The sequence below is a fragment of the Pelodiscus sinensis genome, chromosome 1 (assembly GCF_049634645.1).
Source record: "Pelodiscus sinensis isolate JC-2024 chromosome 1, ASM4963464v1, whole genome shotgun sequence".
In the NCBI taxonomy this organism is placed as follows: domain Eukaryota; kingdom Metazoa; phylum Chordata; order Testudines; family Trionychidae; genus Pelodiscus; species Pelodiscus sinensis.
The window spans coordinates 111,962,111-111,977,827 of NC_134711.1; the positions used below are offsets into that span (position 1 = coordinate 111,962,111).

The 15,717-nt window shown below is 42.1% G+C and overlaps 1 protein-coding gene and 1 long non-coding RNA gene across 3 annotated transcripts in view; one reads left to right on the forward strand and one right to left on the reverse strand.

The window, feature by feature from the left end:
* The window catches only part of PTPRO (protein tyrosine phosphatase receptor type O), a 227,356-nt gene that overhangs the window by 27,299 nt on the left and 184,340 nt on the right, over positions 1–15,717 (forward strand). The gene's annotated exons all lie outside the window — the stretch shown is intronic.
* LOC112546962 (uncharacterized) overlaps positions 12,727–15,717 on the reverse strand; it is a 91,629-nt gene continuing 88,638 nt past the window's right edge. The window contains exon 4 of the long non-coding RNA XR_012895835.1: positions 12,727–13,296. This is a non-coding gene — a long non-coding RNA (uncharacterized LOC112546962). The remainder of the gene's footprint in view (positions 13,297–15,717) is intronic.

A 15,717-nucleotide genomic window follows, 5' to 3' on the forward strand; every position in this document is an offset into this window, starting at 1 on the left:
AATGGCAAAATTTCCATTCCACTTAATTGGAAGTAGGATTAGCCCACAATGGAGGGCTTGATTGTGGTAATACCTATAGCCCTGCAAATCTGCAGATGTCTGCTTTGTACCTATATCTGCAGATGTAAATGTGAATATCCATGGCTAGTTTTTTGTGGATATGGATGCAGATGCAAAATGTGTGTCTAGAATCCTGGAAATTTGCAGATATCTGCTTTATAACTGGATATCCACATCTGTAGATAATTTTTGCAGATATGGATGCGAATTTTGCATCTGCGCAGGGCTCTACTGATACCTACTACAGAACATCGGCCTCAATTCAGCAGGGAACTTATATGTTTTCCTGATCTTCTACATATCCTGAATAGTTCCATTGCTTTCAAGGAAACTGTGCAAATGCAAAGTTGTGCAGCTGCTTAATTATCTGGCTGAACTGTGGACATAGCCCTGATTGTTGTGAGTAGTCCATTTATCCAATTTTGGGTCCAATTTCGCAGTTGTCAGGACTAAGTAACAGTGATTGAATTCAATAAAGTCTGGATGTGCGTAGGTGCACTACAAGATTAGGCTATACGGGCAGGAGAATAAGTATCACCTTGAAATTGACGCTATTTAGCAGCAGGTTTAATGTCAGCTCCCACATGCATGAAGCCCCTTCATTTTCTACTGTGATCATGTTAAATCTTAAAAGCAGAATCATTTCCTGAGAGGAGTGGGGGGGGGGGGGAGAGGGATCTTGAGGGAGTGTGTTGGAGCTGACAATTCATCTTTTAACCTGAAACTTTTCACAAGATTCTTTTCATCAGAGTGGGCAGAATTCTACTTTGTGTCTTAGTCAAATTCCTATTTATTTAAATCCTACCCCCTGCTTACATTTTTCCTCTTTTCAACTCTATATGGTGTCTCTTGCTACCAAACTGAAACTGTTCAGCATTGCTATGCAATGTAATATAATCACCATGTTCCATGATACAGGTGTATGAAATGATTCCTGTATGTATTATTAGAGATGGTTTTTAAAAACCCAGGAAAATGAAAGGGGGGAGGAATCTATTTTCTTTTTGTTGTTGAAATTACAGTGAAAACTTTAAATTTTAAAATTTGATAAACTTCATTCAGTTCTATATTGTTGATTTGCAGAGTGCACCAGGACTCATAAAGAAGAACAATGGGTCTTATCTAATTGTAGGCTGGTATGACATTGCTGTTAAAATTTGTAAGGATTTCACACTTTGGCTCTTAGACTTGTGTTGCAGACAGACGTGTCCTTATCACTGTGAGTTATGGGGGATGAGTAGAGCTGCTGGGGGGGAAAGTCAAAATTTTGATAAAGAATGTAGACATTAGCTTGCAAAAAAAAATCCATTTTCTGATTAGCCATGGAAATGGAATAGAACTTGGAGAAAATGGTCTTCCTGTCTCACAAAAGTCTAAGCCAAGGTTTTAAAGGTGTTCTCTTCCCAACCTGAAACAAAGTCAACTTTATTTTTGCAAACCAAAAATCCAAAATGAAAATCCCAATGGGGTTCATTAAAATACTTTGTTTTGATTAAAAAGGTTGTAAGTACAAAAATATTTTGAAATTAAACTTAAGTTTACTTAAGTATTTAAACAAAAATTTGCTTTACCCAATTAGAAAAAAAGGAAAAACAGGACATTTCAGCAACTTCAAAAGTGTTTCAAAACTTTTTTTGAAATGGGAAATTAATCAAAACCAACCCTTTCCCCCAAAACTGTTTCAACAAATTATCATTTACGTCACCCCTAAACAGTGTTTCTCAACTAACACACTGAAATATCTTTTAATAAGATTGAATCATAAAGAGAGATTGTGGGGTATTTTTACATGTAGCACAAAAAAATCCTGATCTGAGATTGCACCAGGACAGTCTTCTATAAAGTCAGTACCAAAGCTAAACTCCAGAAAAATATTATGCATTCAGATTACATGTGTAACCGAGCACATTTATTTATTATGCAGTACAGGGAAACTTGTACTCCTTTGACTCATTAGATTCATTTTAAGAGATGAGCCAATCTTTACCTTCAGCTGCATTATTGGCTGCTAGAGTTCCAAATATTTGATTAACATCATTCAGAAATGCATGTAAAAGTACATCCAATAGACTGATATTCCGGGGATGCTTTCTGTTTAGGCAACTCATTAGGTAATGCTGGGCCTCAAGGGTGCTCAACCTCCACCCCATCCTATGTCTTATCCCAATCTCTCACTCCACCTCTTCCTGCACAGTTCCACCCCTTCCCTTGAGTGTGCCTGTCCCCCACTCCTTCTCCCTCCCAGTGCCTCTCGCATGCTGTGGAACAGCTGCTAGAGGCATTAGGAGGGATGGGGAGGAGTTGATTAATGGGGCCACCAGTGGACAGGAGGCATTGAGAGGGAGGAGCAGCTCTGGTTGATAAGCACCTGCTAATTTTTGTCTGGATCCCCTAGCCCTGGAGCACCCACTGAGCCAGCACATATGTGTAGACAGATACATAGGAAGAGAATTTTCTACAGCATGAAGTGTAAGGACAGACTGAATTTCTGTGGGCGTTAGGTGCCTAACTCTTCTGTGCCCATGAAAATCTCCCGAGAGAGGTTAAATAACTTGACCTCATTTGTAGGGCAGATAATTTTGCAAGTAGTTTGCAGACATGGATATAGAACCCAGGAATCATATTAACTCCCAGGCTTCTGTATCAACGAGAGTGATGTGAGAATTACTGAAAGCAAAACAAACCCTAATTAAAAACACTTCATTAGTCCAATGACCCATCAAGATTGACCTGCAATAGAATAAACAAAATGTTATCTTTGAAGGAAATTAAAAACTATAATTGAGCGCTTGGCTTCTTGCAAGCAATAGGAAATGATTTATAGTGTGTCAGTAGAGCATTGTTATATGAAGAAAGATTAACATTCTTATTTCAAACTCTACCGTATTTATAATTCCGAATGGTCTTGTTAAATGCAAATGTTCTTTTTTAAGTACTGAGCTCTGTCTTAATTAGATAAAATAATCCTTCATTGCTTGGGTAGCTCAGTAAATTAGTCACTGGCCTAACATCCGCTGGAGCGTGCTTATGCATTGTTTAATTCATGCGGATTGCTAAAAGTGAGAGAAATGGAAAAGAAGCTGTTATTTTCGAGATGTGCTGAGAGAGACACACATTTCCTTTCATGGACCTGATCTATAGCATGTTGATCTCAGTGGACAGACTTCTGCTAATTTCAGTGGCGTTTGGATCAGGCTCAGCTGTCCGCTGAGCCTCTCACTTACACTGGTGTAAAGCTGAATAACTTTGCCTTCAGTGGGAGTTATGTTAATGCATAATTGGTATAGGAGAGTCCAACCCATTGATACTGAACTGACACCTGTTGAACTTGAATAGCGCTACAAAGGGCAAGATTGTGAACTGTTACTTGCAGTGGTTAGGAGTTAGTCTCATTTATTCAGTGGGAATACTTTGTGCAAATCAAAGCTCATTATTGCAAGTAAATGCTTCATAATTTAGCCCATAAAATGAGATCAGAAAGCCTATACAGTGGGGTGTGTATCCCACACTACCTCAAAGTGTTCATGGAGGCTGAATGGCTAGTTAACATACTAGGGGCTGCTGGAGAATGAGCCATTCTTAACTGAGAAATAAACCTAGAGGGGGGAGAACAGAGGAGATTGAGAGTGAAAGGTGGCTGTAAACTGAGTCTGCAGATGTGCTCAGGGACTAGAGAGAGCAGAGACACCAGGAGAAACAAAGGGGAAGAGTTGGCCTAGGATTCTCCCTTGAATAAAGAAATCTGACAGGAGTCCAGGAGAGAGTTAAAACAGCTACTGGGAGCAGAGCTGATGCTAGTGGTAATCCTTGATAAATGGGCAGGATCTGAATTACATCTAGAAGCTGTTCAAGGAGGTACACCTTGAGGTGTAAAAGACCAAGCCTGTGGCGGGGAGAAGTTGATTTGAGTTTGTGCCCTTGGGTTGGGATTGTTAATGGATTCCTGAGAGAAGGATGAACCTAGAGAGGATGTGGGGTGCAGATGGCTTGAAAGACTCTGAGCAGGAAGAAACCCAGGAAAGCAGTGGCAAGAAATTGGATGAAGTTAATTTTACTAGCCACTGGTATGGTGGCATGAGCCCAAGGAAAGGGGCAAGAATGACTGAGAGAGCTCTAAAAAAAGGGAACAAATCCTATGGGGCCCAGAGTTAAAGACCTCATGTAAGATGTTGGATGTTTTGTCACTCTGGAAATGCTGGACTTAAATCATGAGCTGGCTAGAGGGCTGAGTCATGGGAATGGGCAGACTTTCTATTGGCAGGGGGTGCCAGAGAGCGCCACTACACCATGTTCAGTTATGAGGAGGTGCTGTCGTACTGAGACCTTTCTCCCTTCTTAGCATCCTAGTACACTGTATTTTAATAAGTAGATAAGTTGCCAAACACTTTAGCTTTTATAAGGCTCTGTTTTCAAATGCTTATAGCTTTGTCAGCTTACATACTTCAGGCTGAAATTTTCCATGCCATGATTCAGACTCAGTCTGACCTTAAAAATCAGCAGAAGTGGTTCAGCTGTTTCTAAAAATATGATTGGGAACAAATGTTTTACCCAAGTTTAAATACAATCTTTTGAGTTGCTTGGTCGATGAGCTTTAGCATTGCCACACTTTGAAGTAGCCACTTGAAAATTTGCAGGGACATCAGTCACCCTGATAGCCTTTTGAGATGCCAATGAAAACTTCGTCAAATTTGACCGTATTATAAATCTCAGGGGAAAAATTTAATCTAATCTTAATTCACTCTCCCCTTGTGTGTATGTATTTTAATACAAGCTTTTAGTTATGTTATGAAACACTACAGGATCCCTGTCTCATTCTGTATATTGGATAGATGGTGCCCTGTGAGAAGATATGTGATTGTGTAGAAAATGAGGCTGTTGTCCACAGGATCTCTGCTTTGTTTATTATAGAAGTTGGAAGGTGTATAGCGCTACTATTGAATGAGGTGGGGGCTTACACAAAGAAAAAGGATGGTCTCACGGTCAGGGCAATTGAATGCTGTCCTGGAAAACTGCATTTTATCCCTGTTTCTGTCACAGACATGCTGGGCAAGTCATGTAACTTAAGTCTCCTCCCAGAAAAGGAGTAATAAAGACCTCTCAGCCTTGATTTCCAGGAATGCTGCACTTGAGTTAATGGAAGGTCTATGGTGAATATATAAAGTGTGAAGCACTCAAAAATTGAACTTCAGCCTTCTTAAATTGGACACCCATAGTTGACTCTATTGATAATTAAACATTTTTTTGCCTCAAATACTTATTGGTAAACTTGGGATAATATCACCTCACCTATGGGCATGTTGTAAAGATAAACTCACTAATGTTTATAAAGACCTAAGATACTTTGATGCAAGCACCATTGAAAAGCCCATCAGGTAATTAAGAATTTTGGATTCAGTGTAATGTTTGGATATCATGAAGTAATTAGTGCACACTCTCATGCACTGAATGATGAGGATAAAAGGAAGTATTGAATACCTACCCTTTCATCGAGTACTACCTCTTCTGTGCCCTGAATTGGGCAGAGGCCTTGTGTGTGAAATATGTGATAATGTAACTAAAAATTCCATCATAATGTATAAGCAAAACCGGGCTGAATTAAGGTGGCAGAAGAAGCCTTAATTCTAGCACTTCATAATTTTTGAGTGCTTGACTTTCCAACTTCAACATTCTTTTAAACGGCACAGTAAAGTGCATTGGGAGTAAAGAATACAAGGAATTATTGCATTATTTTAGTTGTGTGCACTTTAACGAGCCTATATAGTTTCTTCTCCAGTTAGGAGTAGAAACTACTGAAATTCCCTGAAAGGGACAGGATCTAGGAAGTACCTGGAATCATACCAAATTTTCAGTCCAATTAAGTAGCACAAGGGGTTTGGATAAGCATTTGAATTTTGGGCTGCTTATCCAAACTTTAAGACGAGCATCCACCAATTAATTATTAGCCTTAAATCCCAGCTATCCAAATTGACAGGCTTTTTCCTACAGTGAAATGAAGCAACACCAACAACTGCATTGTCACTGAGTACCATTTACATTATATTGCCCCTGTTCACACATCATACTCTTCATCTGTGGGTAAACAAAAGGCTTCCAGTCATGTTCTTCATCCCTTTATTCCTACCCAACACTAAAACCCTCAATTATATGTTAAAAGAAAATGTAACTCTTTTAGAGGGTATGCAAAGCCATGTAATTAGTTGATAATGACTACATAACTATATAGTAACTGCTCAACCTGTATATCACATGATAATTATTCAGCTTTTGGAGTCTAATGTGGTGATTTACCACGTGTTCTTCAGGTTCTTTGGGTCTCAAGGTAATGTAATAGTCTCCCTAAGTAGCAATCTAACAATATGGCTTATATTGTTATTCCTGGAGATGCTTTCCCTGCTGTGCTACGTACTTTACAAACATATAAGAAAAATACAGCAATACTGGCAATTTGCAAACAATTACCCTCTTTTCATTGAAATGTTCGTTTTAAACTACTGGTACTAAACCCATGAAACATACTGTAGGAGGCAGTATAAAAAGCCTAGCAACTCCTTTTTGTTTTATGAGCTGCTTGCTGTTAAAAATTACACTTCCAAGATACTAGGGATGTAATAGTGTGGTCGATTTAACAGATAAACTAATAAGCAAAAGGTTAGTGTTATAGACTACATGCATTTCTTTCTCCCCTACCCCCTGCCAGTAAATTTTTAGCAGGCTGGCGAGCAGCCTAACTCAGTCCTGGCTTACACTGGGTCCAGGACCTACCCCTGCTACGGCTCTGCATTTACAGTGTATTAGGAACCGGGCGGGCAGGCAGCCCGGCTCAGTTCTGGCTTGCACCGGGTCAGGGAGCTCAAACTCACCTCCCCAGACGGGCTGCTGTCACCCTGTGCTGCTGCCTCTTTATCAGAAGCAGCAGCACAGGGCGACAGGCAGCTGGTTTGCGAGGGGAGCTGGTTTTTAAACTGGCTCCCTTCATGAACCAGCTCCCACCTGGCACCCCACAGAAGCAGCAGTGCAGAGTGGCAGGGGGCTCCTTGAGAGTGAGGCCAGAGCACCCTGGCTGCTGGCACCGCTCCCGGGGACTACAGAATACTCGACTAACCAATAAGAATTCATGAGATTACTCAACTACTCAATCAACTGATATTTAACATCCCTACAAACTATAGCCATGTTCATAAAAATGTCCTTGCTTGTCTTTAATGGTTAGGAGTATTAACGTTGAAAGTACATTCTGCTCCTAAAATACATTCCCTCATTTATACCCTTCTGTGCTTCACTTTGCTTTATATTTAATCCCTCTCATTGTGGGTTTCCGTTTCATTGTTTTTTATTTGTTTGTTTGTACTTACATCCCATACAAATCTTTGGTGTTTGGGTTTCCCAGAGGGTGACCCGATAGAAAGTGTGAAAAATGAGGACAAGGAGTAAGAGGTAATAGGCAACTATATATGAGAGAGCCCCAAATATCAGTACTGTCCCTATAAAATTGGAACATCTGGTCACCCTAATTTCCCATGGCAAAGAGAAATGTTTGGAAACAAATTTATGAAGAATTTATAGCTCTGCTCAGAGCAGGTTTTAAAAACTTTCCCCTCTTCCATTCTTCACTTTTTATTACTGCTAGGTATTTTTTTTTATAAATTTCTACCTGACACTTGAACTAATTGACCCTATCCCATTCAACACTGCATGTAATGCTGATGGGCCAGGTGTCACTGCATTCCAAGGCTGAAGGTGTCAGCTGAGTGCTGACAAATTTAATAGTGGAGATTAGACTTGCTCCAACTATATGTTAGTATCATGCAAGATAGGTGTGAGAATTGTAAGGATATGTTTAGATGAAATAGTAGAATGTCCTGGCTGTCAATCAAACACTGGCCTTATCCCCTGACCACTCAGGCCCTTCTCACCTGTCACCCCCAAGGGCGAGACTTCCAGTATTATTTCTGATATCCCTTAAAATTATTATAGTCAGTAGTATAAATTGCTGTACGCATTAATCTTACTTGCTATGTGCTATGCTATAAGGTGTTGTGAAATTAGTTTTGTAATTGGTGGAGAACACCCAGAAGATAGGCTTTATATTTTTTAAAATTCATTGATATAGTGTCCCACCCCCAATTGTCATACTTGGCTAAAGAACATACATAAAGAGGATTAGCAGCATCGATCTTGTCATTGCTTACCGGAAGAGAGAGACAGCATTTGTTTTCTAATTAAATTTACTACCTTTAAGAAAAGTCAGATACAATCTCTGAAGACTGAATTCCTCTGATATCTGCAGAGAAGATACAGGCTGGATAGTGTGAATGCAAGCCTCCCCCCTTGAATCCTGACCTGTAGGGCATTTTCTAGGAGCAAAATGGTATTTGAGTTTCAATGTCAGTCTCTTCACATAGCTTCCGTTGCTATAGGCTGATGGTAGACTTTGTACAGCTAAGGACTAGATTTTGCGATCTGTTCTATGTGGGCAGATCCCTGTGCCTATGTGGAACCCTAATAATTTCCACATGGGTCTTTCCTTGTGAATCTGATTGCAGATTATCTTTCCATTTCCTGTAGTTTGACCTCATGTGCTTTTGTTAATACTTTTCAGATGTTCTTTTGTGCATGCAATTTATATAGGTTTTCCCCTAACTGCACATCTTTAAAAAAAAATGTGCTGAGAGGTATTGGCAGACAAATTATAATGCTGATTAACTTTTAAAAAGAGCATTCTAATGCTTTCTTTATATATCCATTTGTGATGCATAGCTCAAATAGTGCACATGAGAAACTTCAAATGTGTTTTAACCAAGAATTCTGGCAGAAAATCCTAGTGTTCTTTTTTTTTTCTTCTACAAGAATAGTTGTAAAATTTTTAATCTTTTTCATTAAAGAGTTTTAAACATTGAGCTTAATTCTGATCTCACTCCGACAGCAACAGTTCCCAGGCTGCGAACCGCTCGCTGTCGGGCCTTAGCGGCTGCTGGAGCTGAAGCTGGCTTTTCGTGGTGGCTCTGTTGTCACACAGCAGCTGGCTTCAGCTCTGGCAGTTGTGTTGGCTGATTTTGCCAGCTGATGGTGCTGGGGCTCGGCGGTAGTGGCAGGAGGAGGCAGAGCAGGAGGTGCCTTCTTCCCTCCTCCCCTTCCCCCCCCAGCCCCCAGGTAAGATGGTGGCTCAGGCGGGACTCAGCTGCTCCCCCCCCCAATTCTATGCACTTGGAAACAGAGGGGGCATGCTGCCAATGGCCGCTCCCCCTGCCCGTGTGGCAGTAAGGGCCATGCTCCCTAGAAGTGGCAGCCTGGCTCTGGGGAGTGCAGGGGTGGGTCAAAGGGGTTTTGGGTGAGGGTGTGGTGGGGTCATGAGGCAAGAGGGTATTTCCATGGGCTGTAGGGGTCAGAGGTTAAAGGCTCAAAGGGCACGGGGCTAGGGATGGAGGTCAAAGGGTTTTAGGCACTGGGGAGCAAGGGGCTGGGTTGGGGCTCAGGATTAAGGAGGGAGGGCTGGACCTCAGAGAGGGCAGGGTTAGAGGTCAAAGGGGCTTCAGGGGGGTGGGTGGCAGTGGATTAGTTGCTATGGAGCCATGTGCGGCGCAACTTGTACTTCTATTTCTGGGGGCAGCAGATCTGAGTGTGTCTGGGCAGGGTCGCGGGGCCTCAGAGCTTGTGGAACAGGCACATATGGGCTCAGTGGGGCAGGATCAGGGTTTGGCACAACAGGCAGTTATGGAGTTTGTGGAGCAAGAGGCACCAGGGGTAGTGGAGCAGGATCAGGAAGCACTAGGAGTGGTGGGGCAGGATCTGGGAAAATGGGAGGTTGTCAGTTTCTGTCAAGGGTTGCTGCCAAGATTGGTAGTGACAGCAGATGCAGGACAGACTCCAGGCAAAAGAGAGGAAGTTGGGATCAGGAGGTGTTGGAGAGTGGGAGAAGGTGGGCACTGAGGTGTTAGGCTTCACAAGACAGACTTGTTAGGCAGTGGGGTTAGTGAGATATAGGGGATATCAGATGATGGGTTTGGCAGGTTTAATAATACAGAGACAGAGTACCAGGGTTGGCTGGATTGGATCTGGGGTTGGAGGTAGAGGAATGTACAGTGACAAGACGAAGTCAGCAGGTGAGAGGGTAAATTTGGTGCCGGGCAACATTTTATTTGCATATTCAATGCATGGTGAATATGCAAATAAAATGTTACTGGTCCGCCAAAAGTTGATGAATGGGTTAGCCGTTCCGTGGTATAAAAAAGGTTGGGAACCACTGTCCTGCAGCATTGTTTCTCAACCAGTGGTACGAGTACCCTTAGGGGTACTCAAGAAAAGACTGGGAGGTACGTCAACACAACTGAAATTTGGAGAAAACTGAATTTTTGTTCAAGTTTTACAGTGCTTTATTATTTTTGTACTTTTTACGCCCAAAAATTTCATCACCCGCCCGACTACAATTAAGTTGTTTAAACAAATGTGTTGCAATGGTAGAAAAAAAATGTGTGTCTGAAAAATATAGGTATTGGGGGTACATATAATTTTTTTTTGAAAAGGGGGTACTTTATTTAAAAAAAAAAAGGTTGAGAGACACTTTCCTACAGTACTTGTAGGAGGGAAATCAATTGAAGTCAGTGGATTCTGCCTATTTAAAATTAGTCTGATTCATGATTAAGAAATGGTATAACCTTAATCTTTGCCAAAGGTCTAGGCATGACCTGGGCTTTGCCAAATAGGACACTGGGTGAAAATGTGACTTATTGAAGTCAATAGGCGCTTCCTCCAGTGGTCTTTCCTGTGCAAGCTGCTTCTAAAGTAAGAATTATTTTCAAATATTGTTTGGCATAATTATTTTTCTAACCCCTTCCTCCAGCTGTCCTGCCTGCCTTGGAATTCCTTTCCACTCCTGCAGGCAACAGAAACAAGATCACCATGGTTTTAAAAGCCCTTTTTTGCGTGGGCAATGGAAACTCACCATCAGACTTAATTAAAGCATTATTAACATTCTGTAACTTAGAGATGTAGGAAATTCATAGTTAAATATCCACAAATAATCTCTGCTCTACCAACACCCATTCTCTGCCTCATGATACTGAAAACAGTGTGACTGGGACCACTTCTTCACTGGAATTATCATTTTTGCCTCTATTTCATCCAGTTTAACTGACATCTCATAGATATAGTTCCACAATTCATGCCATCCAGACACAGATTATCCTGCACTTCAACTGTCCTCCATTGCCAGGAAACATCAGCTTCTCATAGTACTTTCTTCCATGCTCTCTCCTGACACACATTCAATGTGAGTAGAAATGCATAACGTAGTGTCTTATCCACTCTCCTTAATCTCCCTCAGGTTCTGGATGGGTGGCAATTCTGACTATGTCTAGACTACATCCCTCTGTCGAAAGGAGTATGGATTTTTTCAAAAGAACCGCGTCTAGACTGTGGTTTCACTTTCGAAATAGCCTTTTTCGAAATAGCGATTGGACGTGAATATGCAAATGAAGTGCGGGATATTTAAATCCGTGCTTCATATGCAGTTTTGATCGGGTTCATTTACATCCCTCTTTTGGCAGAGAGATATAGTCTAGATGTGCCCTCTTTCTTTGCTTCCATATTTGTATTCCGGAAGGCATCACTCTATTTCCATGAGAGAGCTGTTTTTGCCTCCCATTAGCCTTTGTGGAAACTATAGGCATCTCGCTACCAAACAGTAGGACAGATGTTAAAAGCAACAGTATTGGATTTGGAGAAATAATTTCTGGGAGGATCCCATTGGAGATTCCCTCACAGTAGGGGCATGATTTATACCTTGTCTGACCGTCTTTTCTGGTAAGGGTCCTGTAAGGCATGCAAGAGATTGGTTCATCCATGTGGAAGCCATGTGTCCAATGGCTTTGGCAGTCAGCAATGCTCTCATTTCCCTGGCAGCATGACGGTTGGAACTGTGCTAGCAGGGACTTAAAGGGTGTGGAGTCTTTCTGTCTGTCTTTAGCCTGTCTAGTCACCTCACTTCCACAACATGACTCCAAGAGCTGTGAAGAAGACACTAAGAAGATTGAGTGATATTGCAAAAAGCAGCTGTGGTTCCCCCAATCTTTGACCTTCTACCTCTTCCCTCCTCCTCCTGCATAGGGATAATTGCTTGTGAAAGACCTTCCACTCAGGGGCGGCTCGTGCGTATAGGCCAACTCGGCCATCGTCTATGGCGCTGCGTTAAACGGGGCGCCCAATGATGATGTCACTCCATCGAGGGCTGTAGAGGCGGGGGCGCTGATTGTGCATTCCGCCTGGGGCGTCAGCTGCCGGCAGCCCGCCTCAGGCCGTCCCTGCCTCTACATGCAAATTGATGAGAATGATGTGGCCCTTTGTTAGGAAAAACACTATCCTTTGTATTAGAGCAAATATGTGCACAAAATGTGAGACGACTCTGATAGCTGCTTGGAAAGGAGAGGTAAGTGAAGTAGAAGAAACATTTTACATAGAAGAAATCAGCTAAAGAAAAGTAGCTGATGTAATAACCAGTTAACGAAAGCAAATTGTAGCTGTGAAGTGGTTTGTCAGCTCAGCTTATAATGAAATTGGAAGGGAAGGAGGAACCCACAAGTCAAATGAGTTAAGCTCCCAGGAAGAAAAAAGTGTGAGGCTGAAACAACCCAAGACTCTACTTAAATAACTTTGTTTCCTCTTATGCTTTAATATTAATCAGTTATCAGTGCATGATCATGGCTGGGGTTTTTTAAATGTCTGAAGAGAGTTAGGTACCCAAATCCCATTGAAATTCAATGGCAGCCGGCAATACAATTTCCTTAGATGCCTCTGAAAAATTAATCCTATATAAACTCAGGGACATGATGGGCCAAATACATCTGATGTAACACAGTTACATTCAGTGGACTTTGTTCTGTTCCCAGGATTTTGCCCCTAGAGTTCTTGTCACATATCCTTTGGTGCTATTTATTTTTACCCTGAGAAGACAAAAGGCTATATTATTGTTAAAACCACATGGATTTGACACCAAGAGCACATCACTGTCCGTTCTCCTTGGAGTGGTGTCTGTGTGGGTGTTCCACTCAGGGCTCGGTGCAGCCTCGCGCCAGCAATTGGAGGTTTTTCCTCGTAGTGCCTTCCGCACCACACATGTGCAGTTGCTGTCTTGCGCTGTTTTCATCTGTTGGCTGCACAGATGCATGGTGCGAGTTTGTTCCTCAGTTCCTTTTCTGCTGTCTTCAGCAGAAGACAGAGTCATAGCAGTGCTGTCCTTTCTGACTGAAAAGACAAAAATAGTGTTGTTAGTTTATAGTTCATTACTAGTTTAACTCAGTTTTTATAGTTGGTGGTTGTTAGTTCTTAGTTTAAAAAAAAATCCACTTCCCAGTTTTTCTCAGTTTACTATTTCTCCAAGTTTTTTGAACCCTTCAGTTTCTCCTTGTCAAAATGATGTGCTCTTCTGGTTTTAAAAAATGTGATTCTTGCAGGGACTCAATGCCTGCATCCAACTGGCATGCATCCTGCATAAAATGTCTAGGCGAAGGCCATGTGGTGCAGAAATGCCTACACTGTCAGAACATTATATTCCCCTACCTCGAAGACTGCTTAATCAAGGCCTTCTCATGTCAGCAAACACTAATCATGACAAATACCACCAAGGACTGCTTCTCTCATCTGGATCTACTCGTAATCATCCAGAAGTCCACCCTAGAGCTGACCCAGAAGATTGTTTATTGGAGCATTCTGGATGCTGAGACAGCCAGAGCCTACTTTCTGCTACAGTGCTTCCAAATGCTATGCAACCTTATCAAGGGAGTCATACAGGGACACCCCTTCATGATTGCATGTGTATGCCTTCAGATTCTAGGACACATGACATCTATTATGTTTGTAGTCTTCCTCACAAGGTTACACACGAGCTGCCTACAGATTTAGCTCACAACCGTTTGCATTCCCAACCGACACAGCCTCACAAGATGTCTTACACTCTCTCCACTAGTTCTCCAATCTCTCAAATGCTGGACCTACCCATGCAATCTCTTCACACATTCTATCACGAAGCACATCTTAGTGGGTTTGCAAAAGACGCATGCAAATTTACGCCTGCAGATGTCACCTTGGGACTTAAATCTTGTGCTTGGCACACTCACAAGACACACACACACCCCTTTGAGCCACTAGCAACTGCCTCCCCACAGCATCTAGTTACCTCTGTGAGAAGGGTAAGCAAAATTTGCAGCCCTGATGGCTCATCTGCTGTATACTATTTTTACCAAGGATAAAATCATCCTCCAATCTCATCCCAAGTTCTTCTTAAAGTTATATCAGACTTTCACGTCAGTGAGTCCATCTACCTTCCCATCTATTTTCCAAAACTTCACAGCTCCCTGAGGGAGTGGATGCTACATACTCTGGATGTTAGACAAGACCTTGCGTTCTACATAGAAAGGACCAAGGAATTCAGGAAATCGGCCAGACTTTTCATTGCTATGTTTGACCCCCACAAGGGAACAGCTATCTTTGCACAGCATACCTCCAAGTAGATTGCTAATTGCATATACACTGGCTACTCTCTTTGTAGACGAGAACCACCACAGACAGTCACACTCCATCTGTGCTATGGCCACATCAACTGCTTTCCTCCATAATGTGTCCCTCACAGATATATGTAGAGCTGCGATATGGTCTTCCCATCACACCTTTGCGCAACACTATGCTCTACAGAAGGGACCCAAACCTACTACCTCTTCAGCCGATGTAGTCCTTGCCTCGTCTCACAACTGACTCCAACACCCACCACCACAAGTGGTGTGTACTGCTAGTTAGTCACTTGCGTGGCGCACCCACAGGGACACCACTTGAAGGAGAAGTTACCCTGTGCAGTAATGATGGTTCTTCGAGATGTGTCCCTCTGTGGGTGCTCCACTACCCGCCCTCCCTCCCCTCTACTTTGTAGTCTGTTAAGTGGTTTCTGGTAGAAAAGGAATAATGCATGTACAGCCAACAGATGAAAACAGCATGAGATGGCTACTGCTCATGTGTGGTGCGGGAAGGCACTGCTAGGCAAAAATCTCCAATCACCGGCATGAGGACGCACCGAGACCTGAGTGGAGCACCCACAGGGATGCACATCTCAAAGAACCATTGTTACTGCACAGGGTGAGTAACTTCTTCATCATTAATATTGTGTGGTATGTATATATATGCATGGATGTTCTATGATACAGGTATTGGAAATAGGTTCTTAAAATGTGTTTGTCAGGTAGAGATTGTTATATCCTCTCCTACGTCCCCCAATCAAAATGTTGTTCTACCTGTTTGTGTCTGCAAAGCAAATTGAGCTAGAGGAAGCAATGGAAGTATATTTACATAAAAGGTAAACAAAATTATCGAACTAGTGAGTGGCGGTGATGGATAGGAGATGGGGCTTTAGAACATAACATGGCATCCGCATCCTGTTGGACACAGAAAGATGAGCTCCAGGAGGGCTTCCTGACTTTCAACATTAAGATAAAACTTGGAGGCTATAAGGAGAGAAGAAACAACTTTTTAGAATCCTTCAGAAAAATTGGTATCCTGATCCCTTCTTACTATCCTCTATCTGTTCTTTGTTGATCAATTTACAGCTTGTTTTATCACACACACTTCAGTACAGTGTTATAAACTGAAAGAATCCCGGTCCTTAGCCAAATTAATAGG